Source organism: Notamacropus eugenii, chromosome 4, assembly GCF_028372415.1.
Source record: "Notamacropus eugenii isolate mMacEug1 chromosome 4, mMacEug1.pri_v2, whole genome shotgun sequence".
In the NCBI taxonomy this organism is placed as follows: Eukaryota; Metazoa; Chordata; class Mammalia; order Diprotodontia; family Macropodidae; genus Notamacropus; species Notamacropus eugenii.
In genome coordinates this window covers 216,638,702-216,656,051 of record NC_092875.1, presented here as the reverse complement: position 1 = coordinate 216,656,051, position 17,350 = coordinate 216,638,702, and the positions used below count along the sequence as shown (strand labels likewise).

At 36.5% G+C, this 17,350-nt stretch overlaps 1 pseudogene; it reads right to left on the bottom strand.

Moving 5' to 3' along the window:
- Nucleotides 1-815: 815 nt before the first annotated feature.
- Nucleotides 816-1,247, bottom strand: LOC140498343 (low molecular weight phosphotyrosine protein phosphatase pseudogene; annotated as a pseudogene).
- Between the last annotated feature and the right edge of the window lie 16,103 nt (nucleotides 1,248-17,350).

The following is a 17,350-nucleotide window of genomic DNA, read 5'->3' as shown; positions in this document are numbered from 1 at the left end:
GGTGTCCCAAAAGCTTTAGTGACTTAAAATTATATTAACATTTTTGGGACCCCCCCATATAAAGATCAAGAGATTAACCAGGTCCTAAAGAATAATTACATAATAACTTCCCCTTATTCCCTCCCTGTAAAGAGCAACCGTATAAAATTCACATTACAAACTCCGATGGCAGGGGATATGTTTATTTTAATAGACAGCCAAAATATTTAAAGATGGTAAAAAGATGAGCAGAAAGAATATTTCTTCTTCATTAAATTATTGCCATCAAATTACTGCTAAAATACTAAAATAAATTTTTGTTTATTCACAATGATCTCAATTATTTTCTATTTTCTTCTAGAACATAAAGGTAAATGTTTTCTTTACCTGTTAAAGATCCCAATTAGACATAAATGAAGCTGTAGCAAAGGAAAACTCTTATCAAACATTTTTAATAAATGATTGTGTTATTGAGGTATCCTAGCTTTCACATGCAAGTTTTAGTTTATTCCACTATATAACTCACTTTTAAAATCTGAGGCATAGATTAGAAGTTCTAGCTTGTTTCATAATTATAACTGATTTAATCAAATATTCTTGCTTCAAAATTATTGACTGATTTCCATTACCTTTTAAAATTAGTACATATGTGAACATTAAATTAAATTTAAAGAAACAATGATGGTCTCGAAATGTAGTACATTATTACTCTTTAATAACACATCAACTGATATACATACATCATTTTTAAGTTGATGTCAATCACTGCTGTCCTTCAGCAATGAATATGAGCCTTAAAGAGATTTTTCCAAAATTGCTTTGCAGCACCTCACACATCACTCATATACAAAGTCAGAGTCATTTCCATAATACAGATCTTCAGTAAGTTGCTTCTGTGGATCGTAGCTTCCAAGAAGTTCAATTTTAGCTTTGCAGTTTTTAACATGATTAACTTTTCTATTCAAATCTCTCAAATTGCTTTCATCCATACTTAGTATATAATCAAAGGTCAGGAAATCTTCTTTGGTAATCTGCCTGGCAATATGATTCATTGCAATGCCATGTTTCTTCATGCAAGTCTGCCCTCGATAATCAGGGGGGTTTCCTAGTTTACATGCAGTTGCTGCTGCACTGTCTATCCTCCACTTATCTGAAATATTTTGTTCAGCTACAAGTTTCCTAAAAACTGCTTCTGCTATAGGTGAACGACAAATATTACCCAGACACATGAACGGCAGAGACCTCGTTCCCTCTGTGACCATTTTTAATTTCCTCTGAACTGGCTTTCTACTGGCTCATAAAGATATTCTGTACCCATTGGATTATCTATACCAACTCCCTACCTCATTATATGCATTCTGGACTCCTCATTATGTGTATCCTAGACTTAAGATATATGTACACGCCCTGCATCCATCTTGTCAAATAAGACTTTGATTAGTAGTAGACTGGGCAATCCTCAGTTGGCCCTGACCACCACTTAACTTAGTGACAGAGCAGTCCTAAAATCCATACCTCACTGTGCCCCCAGGACCTTCCCCTTCCCTCCCCTACCATGGGCTTTTCCTGATGAACTCTGGGTAAAATGCCTGCTCTGTAGATACAAAAAGTGCACTTCCTTTAAGAACTGACCACTCCTTAACCACTCCTTAATCCCTTCCTGAATCACCTAATTAGCATACTTGTCACATGTTTTACTACAGTTTTTTTCTACATAAACTTTAATTTTACCCTTCTAAGGTTGCAGGCTCCTTGAGAACTTTTTCCCACTGAATAACTTAACAAAAAACCTTTGCCAACTTGACTGAAAATTTGCTTGAGTCTGTGAATTCATTCCAGACATCCCTGTCCTGTACTTTAGCTCTTGGGGGTTCTTCAACACCTCAAATGGCACCAGAAGGAATCAGTACTAGAAATAAGCATGGTATAGTGAATATGGCATTGGAGATGGAATAAGGAAGACCTACTTTCAAATCCTACCTTAGGTACTTCCTTACTAGTAGTGTGACTATGGGCAAGTCACTTAATCCTCTATGTGCCTCAGTTTCTTCATCAGAAAGATGGGAGCATGGAGTCAGGCTTCATTGCCTCTATAATCTTTTTTCACTCTAAATCTATGATTCTCTAAATCAAGGAACAAGAAGAATGAACCTGTTACAGCTGGCACAATGCCTGAAACCTAATAAGTGTTTAATATATGTTAATTGACTTTCTGACTGGCCTTGAAAGGAGACTGGGGAGAGAACAAAATTGCAGTCAAATTTTGTCAAGTTTGGTCCTGCTCTTCATATTTTGTTCCATCCAAAATTTTTGCCATATTGTCTTGAAAATGACATCAAAATGAGGAGTCTTCCCAAGTGTCATGGAATTAATAAGCTAATAGTACAAGATAAAATATTATAATAATAATATCACTTCATATGCCTATAGCATAGTACCCTTACAAAGAATTTTCCTATCTGTTATGTGATTCAATACTCACAATGGCCCTGGGAGAGCAAATATTATTATTCCCATTATATAGACAAGGAAAACAACAATAATAAGTGCTGCCTGTGAATCAGCAAAAATCGTGACATACCTTATACATAGCATACAGTATTGAAATTGCAAGATCTCATCTTAAGCCATACTGTAGAGGGGAAATTAAACTTTAAACATGTAACAGTTCCCATTTCAGAGAAAAAAAACATCTCAAAATATCCTGAAGTATTCTGGAAATAAATGAAAGAATTTCTTACCCCATTGATACAGTAAAGCACTGAAAATGGAGCCAGAACACCTGAATACATGTCCCAGATCTGCCACTTCATAGTAATGTTACAATGGAAAAGTCATTTGTACTGAGGAATCTCTGGGGGTTTTTTTCTCATCTGTAAAATGGGGACAATACCTTAAATACAAGGTATTGTGGGGGAAATGGTCTGTAAAGCTTTAACACTATAAAAATATGAGTTCTCATTATTATCATGGAAGGCATAACAGAATTGAGACCAAGAACTGGAAAAAGAGCCTTTATAAAATTTTGCTTTGCAGGAGGCAGGCCCAGAATTTTTATTTCTCATTGGCACCAATCAACTTGTATCTGAAGAGATAATAGAATATATATCCTTAAGGTAACTGGAAAGAAATTCTAATTGCCTTGCTTGCTTTGTAACCCTTCCCATTAGCCTTCTTTCTTATTGGCAGAATATCTGAAGACAGAAAAATCTGAGGAGAAAAAAAGAGGATTAATATTACCTTCTGATATTTAGATTTAGAATATAAATAAAAATGTTTATTGCACATCTGTTGTTCTTGTTTCTAACTCAATATGGAAGCAAACTCATAAAGTAAGAAACATTTCTATCAGTAACAATTAATTGATCTTTTCATTACTGTTTCTTTGTGAAATGAATTTGGCTTCTGACTTATCTTTCTTAGAAGATGAAAGAGAAGTTTATCAACATGAATTGCCCACTTTGAATTCCTTTGCATTGCTAGTCTATCTGGATCATACAGCTTGGCAATCAGTTGCATCCTATTATTGTTTGGGATTATTTCCTGTGTTTCACGAAACACTGCAATGAGTTTGTATGCTCTTTGAAGGCAGGTTTTATGTTTTATGCTTCCTCTGTATTCATCTCAATACATTGTACAGAAAGCTTCTCAAATGTGTACTTGTGATCAGTTGATTAGATCACTTTGCATGAAAACACTCATAATCATGAGCTTAACATAAAAAGAAGAAGGAAATAATAAAGAAGGGCTAAGAGTCATTAAGAAATAGTATGAGATCCTGGCAAGAGAGCCAATTTAGATGTAATCTAGTGGCAACCTTCCTCTCCTTGACATACCTCAAACTTCAAATAAACAAATAAAAAGCTTCCAAATACAGTAAACTGAGCCAGGAGAAAAACAAGAAAATTGAAAGAAACTATTACAGGGTAACTTTTGCCATCACCCTCTCACTCCCCCATCAAAATAAATAAATAAAGACCAACTTACCAGCTTGTCAGAGTACTCACAGGGTTCCTGAATTCCCCATTGCGCTCTCCCACAAAGGACAAAAGAGGATCCCAGGATCCTTACCATGGTAGTGGTTGCTTGACTTTTGAAATTAATCCTTTTTCAGTTTGCCGAAGGGGTCACCACTCTTATGATGATTAGAATCTTGGGCCTCTCTACCTTGGATTCCATTTTTCCATTTAGCTACCCAAAGGCCTCCACTACCCCATAGCTTGTGATGCTGCAATTTGGTTAACCCAGATTTTGAAGATAATCCTCTGACAATGTCCACATAACCATAGAGGCAGCATGGTATACGGGGGAAAGAATTTGATTTTGAGTCAGAGAACCTAGATTCAAATTTTAATTTTACTATTTATTTATTACAAGGGTAATTACAAGTGTAACAAGGTAATTTCTTTGATCCTCAGTTTTCTCATGTATAAACCAATGAGGTTAGACTAGATAACAACTGAAGTTTCCTCCAGTTCTGAATCTGAAACTATTAAGACAAGTTGAGTTCCATGAATCAGACCACTTGAGAAGAAAGAAAAAGGAGTGAGTAGCAAAGAATATGAACTTGGGAAACGAGAAGGCGGAACATAAAGAAGACCAGAAACACATGACTAATTAATATTAATCAGTACAGTTAAGGATGTAACAAGCAGTGAGTACAGTGAGGGAGAAAAGGATGCAGAAGAGATCTATGTGCAAAGGTTTCTGGAAGCACCCTCTCATCAGAGTCTAGAATAATCTTTCTTAGATCCTTCCCCCCTCCAAACTAGCCCCTGGAACTGCAGAAAGTTCCTTGGAAGAAGAACTATGGAAAATACATGAATGGGACAGGTAAATCCAGGGAATAGGCCTTAATATGGTTACCAGAGGCTACTGGCCACTCCTTCCCTATGAAAGAGACGTTCGCTCTAAATGACTATTGATTAGAGAAATGCAAATCCAAACAACTCTGAGGTACCACATCATACCTATGATTGGCTAACATAACAAACAAGAAAATGATAAATGTTGGAAAAGATGTGGGAAAATTGGAACACTAATGCATTATTGGTGGAGTTGTGAACTGATCCAACCATCCGGCAGAGTAATTTGGAACTGTGCTCAAAGGTCTATAAAACTGTGCATACCCTTTGACCCAGTAATACCTCTTCTAGGTCTTTATCCCAAAGAGATTATAAAAATGGGGAAAGGACCACCATATACAAAAATATTTGTAGCAGCACTTTTTGTGGTGGCCAAGAATTGGAAATTGAGGCAATTGAGGAATGGCTGAACAGGTTGTGATATATGAATTTAATGGAATACTATTGTTCCATAAGAAGTGATGAGCAGGCAGACTTCAGAAAAAACCTGAAAAGACTTACATGAACTGATGGTAAGTGAAGAGAGCAGAACCAGGAGAGCATCATACACAGTAACAGCAACATTGTGCAATGACTAACTTTGATAGCCTTAACTCTTCTCAACAATTCAACGATCTAAGACAACTCCAAAAGACTCATGACAGAAAATGCTATCTACATCCAGAGAAAGAACTATGGAGTCTGAATGCAGATCAAAGCATGCTATTTGCTCTCTCTTTTTTTGTTTCTTCTTTCTCATGGTTTCTCCCTTTGATCATGACTAATGTGAAAATATGTTTAATATGACTGTATATGTGTAGCCTACATCAGATTGCACTCTGTCTTGGTGAGGGGAGGGGAAAGAGAGGGAGAAATTTTAGAACTCAAAATCTTAAGGCAGTGAATGTTGAAAACTAAAAATAAATAATTTTTTTTTTTTTTACAAAAAGAAAGAGACCTGCTTCTGGGAGTCTGAAAGACCATGGAATAGGCAACGGATGCTAGCAGAGAGACACAACATAAGTAGGTTATCTAAAAGCATTTGGTAGTATGCAAATTTTCAGCAAGGGCATCATAAAAAATTCAAAAGGATGATTGTTTGGACAGACAATAGCTGACTAAGGAGGGTAAATGAACAAGCATTCAAAGAACAGTGAATCTAAGCAAAAAAAGTACTTGGCTGCAAAAGAAACTGAGTCAAAAATATCCTTTGGAAAGTAAAAGATACAACAAATTGTTAAAGAACCTTGAAATGACAAAGGAGGAATTTAAAGAACCTCTAGAATTGTTCAGAAGAAAAATTAAAGAAATACGGAAAGATAGCCAAGAATTCTTTTGACTGAAACCTCAATTTTATTGGCATAGTAAGTTTCTGGTGAAGAATGTGTTCTAACATTCATCTTGATATATTCTCTGTAACTTATAGCTTCTTAGATCACTGAAAAGCTAGGTGAATCGTCCAAGGTCACATAGGCAATATGTGGCAGACAAGGAACTGGAACCACATCTTCTTGACTTCAAGACCAGCTTTCTATCAATCAGTTGGTCAATAAACATTTATTAAGCACTTACTATGTGTCAGGCACTGTGCTAAGCACTGGGGATACAAATACAGGTCTAAAAAAAGTCCCTACCCTCAAAGAGCCTGCAGTCTATTAGAGGAAGCCAACACATAAATGGAAGTTGAAAGGGGAGGGAAGGGAGCAAGGGGAGACAAGAAAAACTTGAAACAAAGGCAGATTTTATGGTACCCTGTAGTAAATTCTGCTTTGGTTTTAATTTATGAGCTTTTAAAAGGAATTGTTTATTGTGTAATACAAGTCATACTTAAAAATTCTTCATCTCTCAGTTAAGATCAAGAAATAAAGACAGAAATTAGTGTCCTTAAGGATAAAATTAGAAAATCCAACCAAAACCAGAAAAGTCATAAAAAAAAACTATTGTGACACTTTTCATATCAGTAGATATTTTGAGAAAAAGAGACAAAATTAGAATATAAAATATAGGGACAAAAGGAAAAATAAAGTCACAAAACAACCAAAGTAAAACACATGAAAGCTCTATAAAACAAAAACACTGAACTTAAAGATAGAATAAGAAGGAATATTCTAAGGATTATAGGTTTTTCAGGGGGATAAAAAGGGGAAAAACCTTGAATATTATATTCTAAGAAGTTAGAGATAAGAATTGTTCAAAATATTGAGAGTAAATGGAAAAGATCAGATTGAGATAATCCATTAGAAAATAGAATGTGTGTTCATCCTTTGTTGCCGAAGAAGACCATGCCATCAGAGAAGTAATGACATGACTTGCACTTGACTTCGTTTTGAGTGAGGGAGGGCTGTGCAGGTCACCAGCCTCACTTCTCCTCCAAAGCCATCTGAATCCAATGACCAGATATTCATCAGGATGACTGGAGATGATCCTAGATAAGGCAATTGGGGTTAAGTGACTTGTCCAAGGTGACACAGCTAGTGAGTGTCAAGTGTCTGAGGTGAGATTTAAACTCAGGTCCTCCTGACTCCTGCACTGGTGCTCTATCCACTGCACCACCTGGATGCCCCTAGAAAGATAGAAAAAATATTGTTAAAAAGAGAGAGGAAGGAAAGGAGGGAAGGAACGAGGAAGGAAGGATGGAAGGAAGGAAGGAAGGATGGGAGGAAGGAAGGAAGACCAACCTAGAATTAAAATCACCAAGGGAGAACACAATCAAATTTCTACAACTTTGAAGGACAAATTCTGTAGGAGTCAAGGGAAGAAGCCCTGAATATTCCAAGAAGAAACAATCAAAACTTCATAAGATTACTATATGATTACATCAAATGAAGAACTGGAATTTTATATTCCAAAGAGAAAAGGAAATCAGCAAACTGGCACTCAAAAGTAACCTAACTGCAAAGTTCAGCCTAAACATCAAAGAAAATAATGGAAAGTTCAGTAAAAAGAAAGTATTTAAATCATTCTTCAAAAGAATCATTCATAGAGTCAGAGCAAAACCAAGTGAGAGTATTAGAATGATGTTGCTGCAGTTTTTGAGTTTTTTGACAAAAGTTTGTCTTTGCGCTGGATATACTGAGAAGTGGGGGATGGGGGTAGCAGTAACAGTTGAAAGAGTATATATATTTTTGTGTATCTCTTCCCCGAGTGCCTGATTTCCAAGGATTAAGGATTAAGATATGTCAAAGTAATTGTGCTTGCGATAAATCCTTTCAGAAACAGCTTTAACAGAATTTCTGATAAGAGTCATATTCTGAGACTCTGTTCCATCATTTTAAAAGTGTATATTGAGAAGACAGACATTGCAGTGAGAAATAAGAATTTTAAAGCCTGGGCACACACTCATATTGAACAGGCCTCTTCTGGTGACCTTATGGAAAGATGTAGAAAATAATGCAAAGAATAGATAGGTTGCAATAAGTATCTCTGGAAAGAAATCCAGAAACAATGAGATCACTAATACATTTGAGTATTTTAAAGGATTCTTTTTCTTTTTTAAGAGTTTTCTTTTTTCAAATTTCACAAATTGAGATTCAGTGAAAAGAGAAAGAGAAGGTCAACAAGTTAAAGGAAGTAAGTAGTAAAATATGAAGAGGGTTGTATACTTCAGGAAATTAGCTTCCACACGACAGAGTTGTGAGTCATAAGTCTTAGTCTAACCCCTCACAAGCATAAAGAAAGCGTTTGGGTATCCAGCAAGACTCTCTCCACAAGGGTAGTGAAAGTACTTAGGCAATCACGACTTAAAGGTGACAGAAAAGGTGTTGAAAGGGAGGGGTAACAGGACCTTAAAAAGAATAAAAAGTATTATAACAGATAATGATCTTCCTATGCAGATGAAGATTCTTGACCTCTTCTCATTGCATCTCTGCCTCCACCTTGAGCACGCCTCAAAATAGATTCTAATGTCTCCTGAACAGAGTAAGGAATTTGAAAGGAGTTGTTACCCTTTAATACAGTGCCATTGGCTCAGAGCTCTGCCTCAGTTTTTCTTATTGTAGGTTAGATAATTTTTATCCCCACAACACCTACCTGACCCCACTGTTTTACTGCTGAGGATCATGTATCTTACTCTCCTGAGAAAATTAAAAGCCATTCCACATGAGCTCTCTCTTTTCTCCATTCTTATCTCAAAACCCCTTGACATAATCTTCTAATCTCTTCTTCTTGTCCCAGTCTCTGACAAAGAACATTCTTTTTACCAAAGGCAACCGATCTACGTGTTCACTTGGTTCCATCCCTTCCTACCTTGTCCATTGCTTTGCATCCTCACCCATTTCCCCTCTCTCATATTGTTGAGATTTGGGGTCCTGGGGACCCCGAAATACCAACACGTCGGGATCTGCTCGAATGAATTCGATACAAGCCTTCTTAAAGTCAAAGAAAAACAAAGGTTATTAAAGATTCGCCATACTGGGTTGACTCTTTAGGAGCCTAAGCATTTGCAAAGTTTGTATTAACAAGTGGGTCAGATAGAATCTCAGCTAGACAGAGTCTGAGCTGGATTGAATCTGAGTGCCTTCATGGAGGCAAGACGCAACTTAAATACAGAAAAAGACTGAGGGAAGAATCCAGGTGTTGCCAAGCAGTCTTGGGTCCCAGGGATGGTGTAGATAGGGGAGGTAGATCAAACCCAACAAGGTTCCTGAGGGGAGTGGCCAGTAGTCCAGACAATCCATAATCCTGACTGGGCAACTGAGACCTCAAGAGAATGCTAAGATGTGGCAGCAAGTGAGGAATATCAAAAGAATGCTAAATTAAGAAAGGGGAATCCAAGGAGACCCCATGGCCCTTCAGACAAATGGGACAAAAACCCTCCTAGTCCAAGGGACAAAGGTCTTAGCTTGGGCTTGTATCCCATCAATATCATCAATGTCACTCTATTAATTGGTTTCATCTCTTTTGCTTTTCAGACATCTCCAACTTCACCCTATCTTTAAAAAACCTTCATATTATTAAATAAGGCCTAGAGATCTTGAGACTACTACGACAGTCTCCTCTTACAAGAGGCTATAGTTCATAAAATCTAGGCATGGAAACCATTGCTATAAGATTAGGTCATGGAAAAATACTGATGGCAATATTTTACAGCTATGTTTCCAAAAAATAATATCTTTCCAAATATCACTTTGTCTTTTACTCACCACTGCATCTACGTACCTCAAAAAATCTGCTATGTGCCCTAAACCTTAACATACAAATCTGCCAGCTTTAGGTGGCCACTAAAATCAGGGTTTAAGTATCCCATTCTCAGGAGGGTACTTTGAAGTATATCTCCCTTCCCTGGGAGTCCATCTCTCCTCCTTGGAAGCACATTTCCCCTCCTTGGGAACACACTACTCCCATGGGACCAAGGCTTCCTACCTGAATGAACCACTTGAATGGACTCATATCTTTGTGCTCCACAGTGCAATGTCACACTTACATGAGTTTTACTTTCTCCTCTTCCTACTTTCCCCCTCATTTCCCATTCTTCTCTATTATTTGTCAATAAAACTTGAATATTAAACTAGCCCCTATTGTTGACATATTATTTATGGCAAATGAACTCATTAAGGAGTGTTATCCCTAATGTCTCTGGTGGGCCCATAGGCCTGTCCTTAGACATAAACCTGGTCCTCAGGGACTTTCCTTCTTGACACTTGTATCTTTGGTGGTTGCTGTTGTTGTTGTTGTGTTTGTCCTTTGTTGTCAAAGAGGACCATGACGTCAAGATGGTGACATGAGTTGCAGTTGACTGTGATTTGAGTGAGGGAGGGCTGTGCGAGCTCACCAGCCTCACTTTCTTCTCCTGAGCCATCTGGATCCAGTGGCCTGATATTCCTCAGGATGGCTAGAGATGGCCCAGGATGCAATGGGAGGCCCTGGCCATTTCAGGTGTAGGTCTTATCACAATCTTACTTTTAGTGAGATACACCCATTCAGTGAATAGGCTTTTTTGAGTAGTTGCTCAATGGATGGTCCCTTTAATCAAAAAAAAAAAAAATCAAACTGGGAGGAAAAGACCCTCAGAACTCCTGGGTAAAAGAGAAACAACTACTATTTCATATTTCAATTCACTTCCTAGGTGGGTGGGGACTTGTTGTTGAGTCTATGAGCTCCAGAGTGTTCTTGAGTACTGTAACCCCAGACCTAAAAAGCAAGAGTCAAAAGAGAAACATATGTCCTTCCAAGTAGGGGACTATTCAAATTAATCATCTGAAATAAGAAAAATAATGAGGCTTATTACTTCTGAATGAAAATAATTTAATAGTAAAGTTAACAAGTTAGCATTAAACCAGCTCAACTAATTCCTCAATGATTAGTGACAAAGACCTGATTTATGGGGCTTATTTTTACTACAGAAAAAAGGAATAAAAAAATAGGAAACTTGTTTTGAACATAATTCAATTGCATAAGACAGGTCATTTGACTAGTTTGCTTCTACCAGACTTTTTAACCCAAATTTATTGGCAATATTTAGCTGTCAAAGTGAGACTACACCAGAAGCACTTTTCCTGCCCCTCCTATCTCTTGTAACCAGAAAGCTAAGTGGCAGAAAGGAACTTGTGGTTTGTAGTTAGCACTCATGCCCATCTCTCAGCTGCCAACCTTAGAAGATTACATTACCCAACTTAAACTTAACCTCTAGCTCCAGAAAAAAAGGGAGGTTATGCACTAAGACTGGAAAGATGAACTTAACTGTTAGTCAACTCCCATTTCTCCAGTTGTCACATTATTTTATTTCTTCAAAGTTGTATATCTTACTCTAAATTATCTGCTATTAAATGATAGTCTTAGCAATCTATGAATGTGCTAAATCTATAGGTAACCTAGACTTAAGAGAATATCTATGTTAATTTGGCTTAGCAGTTGGGACTACATTTTCCTAAAGAAGGGAGCTTAATCTTATAATTAACTAAAAATAAATCAAAGTAATCAATACTAATTTATTCAAAGGATATTCCTTTTCAGGACTCCCTCATGCCAGAAGGCTGTCATGAGACAGTTCATTAGGGCCTACCATCCTCTCGAGCTATAATCCTATATCCCTCTCCCATCATCAAACAAGTTCTTTAAAAACAACAGCCTATACTTACTGACTCAATTTCCTCTCTTCTCATTCCTCAACCCACTGCAATCTGGCTTCCAGCCTCATTACACAATTGAAAATGCTCTTACTAATATTATCAATGATCTCTTAATGGCCAAATTTTATCTTTTCTTAATCTTCATCCTTCCTGCTCTATCTCCTATATTTGACACTGTTGACCACTCTCTCCTTAATGTAGACTGTCCCCTCTGAATTTCCTTTACACTGCTCTCTTCTGGTTCTCTTACGTATTGTAGCATTCCTTATTCTCCTGACTCAGAATCCATATCATACCCATTAACTGCTAGTGTATCACAAAATTCTATCCCCCTTCTCCTTCACTATCTTCTTCTTCTTCCTCTTCTCTCTCTCTCTCTCTCTCTCTCTCTCTCTCTCTCTCTCTCTCTCTCTCTCTCTCTCTCTCTCTCTCTCTCTCTCTCTCTGTGTGTGTGTGTGTGTGTGTCTTTCTCTCTCTCTCTTTCTCTGTCCCTCCCTCCCTCTTCTCCCTTCTCTATCCTAGTTCAGGTCCATATCAACTTTTTCCTAGATTATGTAACAGCCTATCAACTGGTTTCTCTGCTCAAGGTTCTGTCCACTCCAGTGCATCCCACACACTCCTGCCCAAACTATCCTTAAATGAAAAACCACTACTCAATCAACTCTTATATCTCCCTTTAACCTGTAGAATCCAAAAAATTCCTCCATTTAGTTTTCAAAGACCTGCACAAGCTGGCCCCAACCTATCTTCCCAGTCTTGTTGGACATTACTACCTTTCTCAAACTCTGAGACCTGGCAAAACTGACCTTCTATCAGTTCCGTATAAACACTATATTTCTCATCTCTTGGCCTTTCTAATGGCCTTCCCATATGCATTTCTTCCTTATCTATTTTGTTGTTGTGTATGTCCTTTGTTGCCAAAGAAGACCATGGCATCAGAGAAATGATGACATGACTTGCACTTGACTTTGTTTTGAGTGAGGGAGAGCTGTGCAGGTCACCAGCCTCACTTCTCCTCCAGAGCCATCTGAATCCAGTGACCGGATATTCATCAGGATGACTGGTCTATGCCTCATGGTGCAACTCCAAAGACAGAGCAAAGTGAACAGTGGATACAGTTCTAGGCCTGGAGGCAAGAAGACCTGAGTTCAAATTTGACCTTAGTTACTTACTTGGCTGTGTGATGCTGAGTCACTAAGCCTCTGTCTGTCTGCCTCAACTTTTTCCAACTGTAAAATAGGTATAATAATAGCACCCTCTTCCCAGGATTGCTGTGAGGATCAAATGGGATAATATTTTTAAAACATTTAGCATAATGCCTGGCACATAGTGGGTACTCAATAAATATTTATTTCTTTCCTATTTCTTTAGGATACAGGTCAAGCACCATATTTTTCATGAAGACTTTCCTGATTCTCCTCAATTGCTAGTACTTAATAAATCCTTGTAAAGCTGAAAGTGATAAAAATAAAACTTATAGATACTGAGTGAAAATGTAGACATATGACAAAATCTGTTATGTTTCAGGTGACCAAAAAAAAGCTTTTAAATTAATGATCTCAAATAAGTCAACAATAATAATGTTAAAATCAAGAGCAACATAATTAGAAATTAGATTATGCTTAAAGACATAATAAATAATGAAAAAATGTTACATTCTATTTCTATTGTATGTCAGTAGAGATATTCCCGAATACTGGACCATGGAGGAGCATATATTTGCAACACAGAATAACTGCAGAAATAGCTATTCATTCTACCACTTTTAGGCAGAATTTAAATTACCGTAGAGAGTAACAATCTCTTAAGACTAAAATTCCCTCAAGGATACTCTCTCATCTATTTTGACAGTGGTTCAAAATTCTTATTTTTTTACTTACATGACTATCAAAACACATCCTTAATATGATGGCAGAGAGTCTCAGAAAATACAGAAGTATACCTAAAGCTTTTTGTGAAAAGCCTTGTTACTTCAGTTTAACTCATACTTGGTCTGACATCTTGTGGCTTGGGAACTAGGTGCTCAAGGAAAACACACTATGCCCTTCTCCATTACATACCATAAAAAGATTGATTCCAATGAATCAGACACAAAGACATATACTTTTTATCAAGAAACCCAAACAACGTAGCCATATTCTTCTAATAACTTCTCTGAATCTTACTCTAGCCACACCCCTAATTGTTAGGCAGTATTTTTCCAATATCAAACCTAAATAACTTCTATTACTTTTGTTTTGACCCTCTAGGGCCAAACACAACAAATCTAATCTCTTTTCCTTGTCAGCCCTTCAGATACTCAAAGAAGATTCAGAAAGCATAGCTCTAAAGTAGAAATAAGCTGCATTCAAGTCCCACTGCATGTATTGACTGTACAGCTCTAGCCATGAATAATCCAGTTCTTCAAAAGGCACAAAAATGGACAAAACTAATTAAATCAAGTGACATTAATCCCCCTTAAAATCCTCACAACATTACACCAGCAAGGAGAGTAATTGCTACTATGGCATTGATCATCAGAGTTTGGTCCAAAGTCTCAGTGCTAAATCACGTAGTCACAGCTTCATCATAAGCCCTGGTGATGGTTCTGACACACAGATTCAGCAGTAGTGTGCTTTCTCCTTACACCTTTCATAGCATTTGGTTCATCTCCTATGTGTTCTCCCATTTTACCTTGCACTGAAATAATTTGTATCGTTTCCTTTATTAGATAGGAAGTTCTTTAAAGGTTGTTATCTTCACATTTGTAGGTCCTCTGCCCCTTAGTGCCTAGTATACTGCCTTGCACAATGTAGGTACTCAATAAATATTTGTTGAATAAATTAAATAAATATTGCTTGAAATTTCATTTTCTGGTTTGGCATAGGTACAGTCATTGAACATTCAGAGATAAATCAATTCACTGAAAATTTGAGAAAAGATATCCTTTCAATCATCCACCTATAATTAGACTTTACTTCTTATGATTCTCTTTATTTCAGTAAATAATAAGCTAATGTTTAGACCTAGAACAGAACAAAGCTGATCTTCAGAAGTCATGAACTATATTAATTTATTTACACAGAAAGCAGCTCATACATATGTTGATGAAGCTGAATCATTTTAGATCATTTTAAAAAGCCAATATACTTTCTAAAACTTCATTTAAAGATCATTACTGGTTGTTACAGATATCTGTGACTGAAAAAGGAAATATTCTGGTCGTGTGGTTTGAATGTGAAAAAACAGATGAAAATGCCTAGTATTATATTAGTGCTAGCAGGGTAGTCAGTAAGTCACAGAAAGGTTTCTTATGTGGATCCTCTACAGGGGATTGCTAGAAAGTCATGGACAAAAATGAAAATGATGAAAAAGTATGACTGAGTTACAATCTACATTAATGGAGAGGGGACCCCTATTTATGAGAACACAATTCTCTAAAAAACAAGAAAACATTCATTAGACATTTATGAATGTTTTGTGGTTTAGATAAATACTGTTTAACATATTAAGGAAAGATTAATTCATTTCTATGATATAGAGTTACTAATAAAAATAAGTATCAGATTTTTGTTCAAAAAAACCTTTTCAACATCTAATGAAATAATCATATTTTATTATTTATATTATTAGCAGAATTTACTGTATTTATAATTTTCCTTATGTTGAGCCAAACTTGAACTCATAACATAAACACAAACTAGTCATAATGTATAATCTTTCTACTGTATTATAGCTGCCCACTTTTTCATATATTTGATTTAAAATATTTGTATCAGTGTTCATTAGGAATATGTCTATAACTTTCTTTCTTTCTTTGCTTTGTTTCCCCATGGTTTAGAAATCAAAAACATTTTTGCTTTGTAGGGAGAGATTAGAAAGATGCCTTCTTTCTTTTATTTTTGTACATAGCTCATTCATATTGGAATTAATTGAAGAAAAAATGAAATGATGTAAGAAGGAAGGAAGATGAAATTAAAAAATATAAATTAGAAAACAAATCTTTTTTGCTCTACTTTTCATTATGGAGAGGCCAAAAATTCATTTTCAACTGAATTCAGAGATTAATGGTGTCTTAACAAGAGTACTAGAATAACTAATCTTATTCCTGGAGAATGATTATAAAATACTCATTTTTTTCTTTCCATAGAGATATGATTGAGGGTTCCTGCAAAACATTGCATATGCTCTCAGACACAGTCACAGTATCAGTTGTATTTTTTGTTTAACTTTTTTTCTTTATTACAAAGGAAGGGTCTACAGGGAAAGAGGTAGTTATTTAGAAGTAACTATGATGAAAAATAACAGAAAGTATCAATAAAATATTATGATGAGCAATATGAGAATGAAAGGAAAAATTAGTTTGCTTTACCACTATACCACTCAAATTACCCAGAAGTTACTTTATAGAGTTAGACAAAATAATAATGAAATTGATCCACAGGAATAAAGACAGAAAGAGGATTGTTTTGATAGGATGCAGTTCCTCTCACCTTCATTTAGAAGCATGCTGGTTCAGGAGTGTGTGCTGACTCACAAAGCAATGAAAAGTTTGTGAAGCCTGGGTAGTACCCATCACTTATGCCTTAGGTTTTAAGCCTTAGGTGAAAAAAAGGCACTAAATATTTTTATGATACCACAAAATATCAACATATTATCATACCTCTGAAATAATGCCCTACTTCTTTATCTGGTAAGAAAATAACTACGTACTAATTAGAAGCACTGTGGCATAGAGGATAAAACGTTGAACTTGAAGTCTAGAAGGCCTTGGTTCAAATCTCGCCTCTTGCATTCACTGGTTGTGTGACCTTGGATAAGTTATCTCATTGTAAGAAACAAGGGCCTTACCAAGAACTCCACTTGACCATCAGTGAATTTAGAAAAATATATTTTTATTTTACATTATTTTGGAAGGGTCACCTCTGAGAAAAAGGCACATGCATTCAGACAATTGCAAAGCAATTTATCCCTTATCCTGATTCACATTTCCCTCCCCTGTTGTCCATTGGCTGGACACAACTTCTTGAACCACCATTCCATGTTCTTCTCCCAGATGTGTTCCCCCTTTCTTGTCATGTATCACATGTGCATTTAAATTAGCTTGCTCCACCCTGGGGATGTGTGGATTAATATTAAATAGCTCGTTAAGCATTTATACTCACTTCTGATCTATTACCCAGTTAGAAGATTGGTTCTGCTAGGTCACTGTTCTGGTTGGAATCAGTTACATCCAGTCATCTTTCCTGAAAAGCTGGGAGTGTGTAGATGTCAATTCCTGTGGGAACAGAACTCCTTCTGTTTCTCACATCATCTTTCTGAGCTATTTCTTCTTCTATAAAATGGGAATAAGGACACTTGAGGTACCTCCCTCACAGAATTGTTTTAAAGAGCAAGTAGCATAGTTCGTTAGAAGATAGTTGCTAAACCTGTGACTCAGTTGTTATTGGGAACTTCCGGGTGAGGAAACTTTCTCTACCA